The following is an 8,766-nucleotide window of genomic DNA, read 5'->3' as shown; positions in this document are numbered from 1 at the left end:
GCCCCTTTGGGGGGTGACGCTAAGCTCCGTTCTGCATTTTAATTGGAGTTTGGCTCCTGTCAGTCAGCGCCGCCGCCCTCCTCCATACAGAGGTGGAGAAACTGATGCTTTTCAGAGCGGATGGTGCATGTGTGTGCATGTCAGGCCGGAGTGGGGAGGCTGTCTGTATTGAGGCTGCAGTTTTGAGTATCTCTTCACTGGGTGTGTGTGCTCCACTTTGGGTTTGATAAAGCGACTGTTTCCGAGATCTCCGCCCTCACTACCTGGAACTCACATATGTAACTGTATCAAGGTGAGTGCGGGTTTTTTTTTTTTTTCTGTGGCAGATAAAAAAATTCTGTGGTCTACTCGATGGTTTGATTCTGTGACAAAGTAAGTCGCGTTTCCACTTAGAAAGCACGTCAGTTGAATAAGTGCTTTAAAAGTTGCTTTGCCTGTTTTTATTGCTCTTTGAGGCGACATGTAAATGAAACCTTTCACAACAGTTAAACAGAATGCTGTAAAATTTCAGAGTGATCACTTGGAAAGCTTTTGAGTGAAACAAGCCAACAGTAAACTGCATTGACTTCCACGTGACTTTAAACACTGTGTTGAACTCTCAGGGTTTTCCAGTATGATCATAACATGAGATTCAATAAACACCAATAGATCCTTTCAGTCTCCATGGTAACTCTGAACCCCCTTCTTCTTTCCTCTTGAGAAGTAAATACAAGTCGTGGATGATAAGTCTACTGTTTCAATATAACCCAATATACAGTCTTTGCAGTCTCTGCAATAAGCCTTCAGTGTAACCCAGTCACAAGCCAAAACTATGAATAATGTGCCTTTATGAGTGGCTGTATCTCTCATGCTGAGTGGATGTAGGTGTGTGATGATGACAGAGAGCGCAGATAGGATCCATTTTCAGATTTAATCAGGGCTTGAGCTCAGCATATCATGCTCACTACACAGTGTTTGTTGCAAAAACAGGAATATGGTGGATTTGACAGCATTTCATTTACTATGCACTGCAGATGGCAGATGTAACAGAATATCTATGCCAGTTATCAGCACACTGCACCGATTATTACAATTCTGTGTAAATCCTAATAATAATAGTGATTGTCAAGCTAAATATGGGGCCTGTGCCAAAACTTTGCAGTCAATTGTCTATGTTAATCCTAAAAAAATCTGGGTGAGTCAAAACTGTTTTGCTTGGTGAAAAATGACTGTGGCTATAATTTTAGGACTTACACAGTGTTATCTCAGCTCCTTTGGGTGTTGTGTCAACAGTGCAACAGAGGAGGCTTTTCAGGTGCTGCTTGGGCTGTGTGTGTTTTGGAATATGTGGGGCGCCCAAAAGGGATACTGAGAGTTTCTGTAAAAATGTCTGTCATGACCTGGAGTCAAGAGGGACGATGAATATGCTGACAATACAATCAGTGTTCTGTCTGTGGGTTGATTGTGTCGATGAGATTGTTTTTGAAATGCAGTTTATTCTATTTGAAGTGTCTTCGTCAAAACCGCTCCTTCAAGAAGAGGGAAAGGAAGTTGGCGTCATTAATGTGGCGTCGTTCTACAGAGGAGACAAACTGAACTCTACCTGTTTGACCCGTGTGTTGTTGTAACTCTTCAGATGGACGGTGTTACTGCATCAACTCGGATGTTTACTCTCAATGCAGAAAAACGTAATAAAAAGAGGCGCAATAACAGTGAATGTTGGAGAAGTCTGATCTGAATTTAGTTTTTTTTTTACAAACCAGCTTGCACAGGGATAGACGGCTGCTCTTCTGTCCTTCTGTTATTGAAGCTGTTGTGAAGACAAACTGAAATAAACTGTTACCTTGAGTGAATAAATGTTTTTTTTTTTTTTTCTTTACTACTGAACATGTTGAATATGTAACCTGTAACCTTCATACAGGTGAAGGACAAAAATCACATTCAGGGGAAAAGGCTTGACAATACATTTACTTATACTTACGTTATTATAATACTGGAGGCTTTGCTTGTTGTAACCCTCCTTTAATGAGTTCTCAGGAGATGCTACAATTCAGTATGTGGACGAGACTTTTGCCTCTGTCACTGCTGGCTGTTTTGTGGCCAAAATTTTACTCTTGAGCTTTTTTATTCCTTTTACATCCAGGTCAGTCAGACAAACACGGGGGGGGCTAAAGGAGGGAGAGGAATCAGTAGAATCTGTGGAATGCAGTAAAGATAAAAAGCTTGGTCTGTGCAAGACAAACTGTATTTAAAACAGCAGTGGGGCTGTGCATTGCATGAGGCCACCTCCACTCTAATTTTAAAGTTTTCCCCTGGCATCAAGTTAAATCTTTTAAATAAATTTGCACAACCTATAATCTATTACATTTCACTGTGAACATGTATTTTTGTGCTCAGTTTATAAATTAGATGGAGTGTTTCTGCTCTTTTCCAGGTCGCGTGCTGTGTCTTGTTGCTCGTCGTGTACTTCAGGAGTGTATCATCGTATTGTAGAATGTTGACAGATAGCCAGTCCAATGCATTGATATTTACCAATCAATAATTCCCTTGCATTGATTAACAACACTGAGATAGTAGAGGAGTACAGAGCTGTAAATGTGTCAGTTGAAGTCACTTAATTATAATTATTAGTTATTAGACCTGTATAGCATTGCTCCAGGGTCTGCTCTAAAAAGAAAAAGAATAATCTTTTTTAAAATATCCACTAAACAATAAGTGAATAATGTGGAGAAATAGGACCAGCATAACAGCTGTTGTGAGCAACTTGTGCATGTGGCAGGTGTTGCCTTTTTTTGCATGGGCAGTAGGCCTCCCATAAATAATTCATGTGGTTTCATGTAAACAGGTAGATGTGGTTTTAGGCTTGCAAAAGAGAAACTAAAGTTATGGACCACTTTTGCTTTTTCTTACAATTCAAATCTAAGAGAATGTTTTTGTTTGGTAAAAAAAAATACAAAAACTGTTTGTTCATAGGCATCAGGCTGAAGGAAGCTAAAAGGCTGATTTCATAACTCCCCTACAGGCTGCCAGATATCAGCATGAAATTTTAACGAGGGCGGCACTAGCAGATACTTTTAACTTAAAAACAATAGCTCAGTCCATGAGCAAAGACATGTTTTCACTGAACTCCTCCATACAGCCTCTGTTTTTCTCTTTGTCATTTCTTGTTTGTAAGGCTGAATTATTCAAAAATGTTCACCATCTTAAAGGATGGAAGCTCTGATGTACTTAAATATTCAAGGGCTTTGAGTCTGAAAATAACATTTCAACTTATCTTTACCTATTTTTACATTTGGACAAATTGTAATTGGTGAGTCAGCCTTGGCTTTTAAATGTCATTTAAATCATTATGCATAAATCTTCAGAACTAATACCAATATACATATAAAGAATAAAGAATAAATAAAGAGGTTGTTGTCAGCCTAATTTTTAAATAGTATTGTAATTGTATTATGTATTATATATCATTGTAAGAATTTAATTTGAAAAACTATTATGATTTATCTCTGTTCAAAATGATGGATATCCTGATAGCACCTAATCAGCTGTCATAGTCGGATATTGACCAGTGGTCCCTCTGTTCAAGTTCTGCCAGTGTGGAACAATTTTGTTTCCGTCTGCACAACATCAGCTAAATTTCATTCCTGCTTGTTTTTATAACAGTAGCAGTATCATGTTTTTAAGAGAGAGCGAGTTCTCTTAATTTGCACTGTAGTTTACAATACTATTAATGCATGTCATGGATGCATGTCAGTGCAGAAAGGGGTCTCGGGCCTCAGGCCCTCCGATTGACCCAACCATAGCATCCCTGGTCAGCAGCACATGTATTTAGGTTCAACTTTCTTCAGACTGTGTACACTTGATGCAGTGTGTGATATATGGTTTTCAGAGCTGCCTTTCTGGGGGACCATTAGCATTTTCAGCCATGGTAGAGGCATAGTTGTTAACTGTTTGGTGGACTGCCATAACATTTTTTATCTTTTGTCCAGAGGATGAATCCTAATGACTTTTCATCTAGCGCCATAGGCTAATATTTTGGTTTACAATCAAATACCTGGAAAAGTAATTACATTTCCATCAATCTCACCTGTACTTTGTGTTTACAGTTAGTAAATATTAGGATGATTACAGGCTGAACTAAGATGGTGAACCTGGTCAATAAGGACACATCCCATTGTTACAACAGCTAATTTTTCTGACAGAACTGTTATCCCCAAAACAAAAGCCCACAGCTTCGAAAGGCCTGTTTTTCAGTAAATTCGCACTCTCCCTAGAGTTTTGGATGTGCAGTACAGGATGAAGTCAGGTGACCTACGTTGTCATGGTAACAATTGTCTGGTGACCTTCATTATCATGGTAACAATAATAAACATGGTTAACGCAAAACTGTTGCAGTTTGGTGAGGTTTCAAAATTACTACATGTCATAATGTCAGTCTAGTATTATTGATACGATTCAGTCAGTAAACTCAAGCGAGAAAGTGTTATTTCATCTTGTTCGGATCATATTGGGAAAATGTCCCTGTGGGATTATACATTTCTCTGCAGTCAATAAGGTTAAGACAAGAAATTAGGTCAATAACACATACACGTGGAACAAACAAGCCAACTTCAAAGATTTGTTGGTGAAATGTGATCACACCACAAGTTTAGCAACATATGCTGCAAATATATTGTCCTCCAAAACACAGTTTTGCAGTCAAACCACAATAACGCAAGCTTGTCAGAGATGACAATACAGTGCCCCTTTTTGTAAGCTCCCCACCCATTGTCTCTTCAAGGAAGCTACAGTTTGAGTCAGCTTCTGGTGCTGTGACAGTCTAGATTTTCTATGATAAACTATAACAGAGGGATTCATGCTGAAGGCTCAAACATACTCCAGCCCTGTGAGTTTGGAGTGCTTTTCTGATGCTGCTGACAGAGTTAAGGCGTGAAGTAAATCTCTCAAGATGTGGTAACTCTTCTCAGTCAGAGAGTTTATCTCTGTCCATAAATGGAAGGTAATGGAAGACGATGCCATGTCTAAATATATCTGCACTCGAAGGACTTAGAGATTGCTTGTGGCAGTGCAGATGTTATTTCCAGTTGTCATGATGTCTTTGCTTTAGGCCTATTTTCTGTGACCCCATCAATTATTATGAAGAGGGACCAGCATGCTAACAATGACATGTACTCTCTCAATTACATCATTCTCTATAGGTCAACACCTCTGAATTAATATGAGAACAGCGGTGGAGATGCTGCTCTTGCATCCTAATCAGGGCAGTGGTTGAGTCGTAAGCACTGTAATCTTTAATTTGAGGAAAGCAGCAGCTGGATCGCAACTGTCACGCAAGTTACTAAATATGTGACACATCGTGAAGAGCACTTTGTACCACGAAAGTTCCACACATTTATGCTTTTCTCCCACTCTTTTGTTAGCGTGTGTTGAGCTAAGCTGTGACTCAAGTCTGCGTCCTAATGAGCTGGTGTTGAGTTATGAGGCTGTCAGGCTCCCCCACAATGTGAATATAACAAAGGAGAGGACCTCTGGCACACTCAGAGCAGACCAGAGAAAGAAATAGAGACAGAGAAAGTGGGAGGATGGGGCTGTTGGGGCTGTTGGGGCTGTTGGAGAGAAGGGAGTGTGAGGATGTGGTTGATTAACAGGATGCGGTGTGGTGTTTGTGAGAGTTTGTGATACAGAGCCTGTCATACGACAGATAGTAGCCCATGAATGAAAAGATGTCCTATGCAGCAGGAAGTTATCGAGGGGGAGTCTGTCTGTCTCTATGTAATTATTGCAATCATAACTCAGCAAGCGGTTTTCTCTCGGGCTGAATATGTCGAGTCGAGAAGGCTTCAAACTGAAACTCCATCCTAAAAATGTAAGATTAAATATATAGCGGAGAGAGAGATGTGCACGCTTTAAGCTCAGCATCGTGAGCCTGGTTTTTGGAGGGTCTCCCTCTGGCTTTGGCAACCTTTCACCACAACGCCTTAAGCAGATCAGGAGCAGGCATTACCATTTGTGTGTCTCTTTCAGAGAAGGTGTGGCTACACACACACACACACACACACACACACACACACACACACACACACACACACACAGACGTGGGCTGGCAAACATAACCCTGCTTGGTGAAGAGATGTTCTAATGAATAATAGATCTCATGTTGGGATGAAGCCAGTTTTGTCTGTGTCAATCCTCTGGGCTAATGGCTTGCTGGGTGCTGCCGTGCTGACCTGTAATGTTGCTTGAAGGATATATTTTAAGAAAGAACCTCTGGTGGCCTGATTCTGCAGATGGATTTGAGATGTGAGATTTTTTTTTTTTTAGATCTTTTCAGATCTTTTTGGAAAGGATACAGGAGGGCAGCAGTCATGGCCGGAGAAGATGATAAATTACAGCGCCTGATAATAGTGACGTCTTTCACAGGGGAAAAGCTAGAGACTTTCAGGACTTTACTCTTTCCTGTGCAGTTGCCCATGTGTTCTAATCGTCGTGAAAACTCTTCACACACACTGAAGAAGCTGTTTCTGAGACAGCAGTGATACTTCTGCTCTCTGACTGATTGCAGCCTGGTGAAGGACCTCATCTGAAAGTCTAATCACACCATTTTTGAATGACACCATCTAAGAAATCTTGCTTTCAGATTTCAATTGCTCGTCTTCGTCTCTTATGTCCTCCCTAATCAGAACCCAGTTACTATGGTTGATGGTGTTATCATCATTTCATGAAGTTTTCCAACTAAAAAAGTATGAGACACACCACTGATAAGAGACTTGTTTGGGCTTTTATTGCTTTTATTAGATTGAGTCACCTGAAGAGAGACAGGAAAGTGGGAAGAGACTGGGGAAGAGAGTGGGGATGACATGCAGCAAAAGGCCACAGATTGGATTTGATTTCGGGCTGCGGCGGTAAGGACTCAGCCGTTATAAATGGGGGGAGCTAAGGCACCCCCCGAGTGGCTGAAAAATAAAAACTGATAGTTCAATGCTTGTAAGTTTGAAACGCCTCAAATTTTAAGGATGCAGTTCAACATTTTGTCAGACAGTTAGGAGAGTCGTATCAATCTTCTCTTCTATAAATAAGAAAGCAAATAATAAATACTTCCCAAAATGTCTAACAATTAAATCGTTATTAAATACATTTTTCCCCTCAGAAACATCACTTCAGCTCGTTATTGCATGTTAAAGCAGAGAAATACAGAATGTGGCCAAAGTATTAGGAGAATATTGGTGTCTACTGTTTTCTGATCCCACCCTTTCTTTCACTCCTTTTATGTCAGGGTTTCTCTTCCCCTTCCAAGAAAGAGTTGTTCCGCATTTCAATAATGAAATAACACACACTAAGTGGCATCATCCCATCAGGGTAATGCACAAATGTAATAAGATTACTGTTATTAAAGTGGTAACTTTTAGATGACGCAAATGAGAGCCCAGTGTGTCTCCTTTGGTGGGTAGCAGCTATCAGAAGAGGTTGTTAATGTTTTTCCAAAGCAAACAGGGAGAATAATCTGTGTGCTCATCACAAACCAACTTCTGATGAGTTTATCCTACAGAGAAAAATTAAAAGCAATCAAAATTAAGGTTCTGAGTTGGGTTTATCCAGATGGATGGATAGCAGCAAGTCCAAAGATAAATGACTTTCCTCACCATAGTTTGCTTTGTTGCTAAGAGCTTTGTATTGAGAGGAACAATGTGTCTGAAAATGGCTGGTGGACTGCAGAGATAAGGTGGTTATCACAGCACCATGTGAGGTGTTTGTTGAACGCAGAGGCCATTTGTTTTGTCAAGTTTAGGCTGATTGTTGCAGAGCTGAAAAGACATAGAGCACCTTTGCCTCTTGGAGCAATTTTAAATCAGCATTGATTTTCTTCTATTTAATTCTGTTTCATCAAACCAGCCCGTCACACATCAAAGGGAATCTATTTAGATTCAGTACGAGCTGAAAAGCCATTCTTGTTATCTAATGAAATAAAAAAAAGCAATTTTTCCGTTTATAGTCTTTCCCAACAGCTTTGTTGCTTTATACATAAACATTGGCTATTTTATAAACATAAGCTTCATAGACATGTGGAGCTGGCTGCTTTTCATGGCTTGGAATTGGAATATAATTCAACTCTGACAGCTGGGTTTTGCATATGAAATGCTATTTAAGATATTATATAAACCTCTATGTTTTTAAAGGTTATCTAAATATCATCTTATCAGCCTGCTGAAAGTCAATATTCCAACTATATTTTAAAATGACTCATTTTTCACCGGGGGCTATGCCGACCTCTGAAGTAGCTTTAGGCACACTTTCTCTTTCTTGTTCTCACTGAACTCCGTAGCAGTATTGTTTCTCTCCTAAAATGAGTTACGGTCTCGCTAGTTTCACTTCATATTTCTGAGCGGTGGGAATTTTATAGTCCTATTCAACCCAACCACTTGATTTACAGTGTGTGCTAGGATTTCTGCAAACATGACACTTATTTCTTAAGAAATCTAAACTGTGGGGGTTCAACCATTAAGCATTTATTCTGGTGAGTCACATCCTAATAATGCCTGAAAGCCTGTTAGGCTTGTCAGCCCTTTGGCTCTGGACACAGTGGAAGGACAGAGGAACATCTGCAACATGAACTGCAAGATGTAATAGAGGGCTTTCAGCTTCTGTCCATCCAGTTAGTGCCACTTAAAAGGACATTAAGCCATCTATAACTTCAGTGGAGATCTATAGCTAACTGAGTATTTGTTGACAGTTCTCTGTTACGCCTTCTTATTTCTTAACAACACTAGGAGAGTTTGTGTTCCATAACAG

General features: G+C 39.9%; 1 protein-coding gene across 2 annotated transcripts in view; it reads left to right on the top strand.

Annotated features, from left to right (window-relative positions):
* Nucleotides 1–99: 99 nt before the first annotated feature.
* osbpl3b (oxysterol binding protein-like 3b) overlaps nt 100–8,766 on the top strand; it is a 30,094-nt gene continuing 21,427 nt past the window's right edge. For both annotated transcript variants that reach the window (XM_051406796.1, XM_051406795.1), the window contains exon 1: nt 100–292. The gene's annotated coding sequence lies outside the window, so the exon portion shown is untranslated. The remainder of the gene's footprint in view (nt 293–8,766) is intronic.

The sequence above is a fragment of the Dicentrarchus labrax genome, unplaced genomic scaffold (assembly GCF_905237075.1).
Source record: "Dicentrarchus labrax unplaced genomic scaffold, dlabrax2021, whole genome shotgun sequence".
NCBI classification, from domain to species: domain Eukaryota; kingdom Metazoa; phylum Chordata; class Actinopteri; family Moronidae; genus Dicentrarchus; species Dicentrarchus labrax.
The sequence above is the reverse complement of the archived record's forward strand: the minus strand, read 5'-3'. Positions and strand labels throughout refer to the sequence as shown.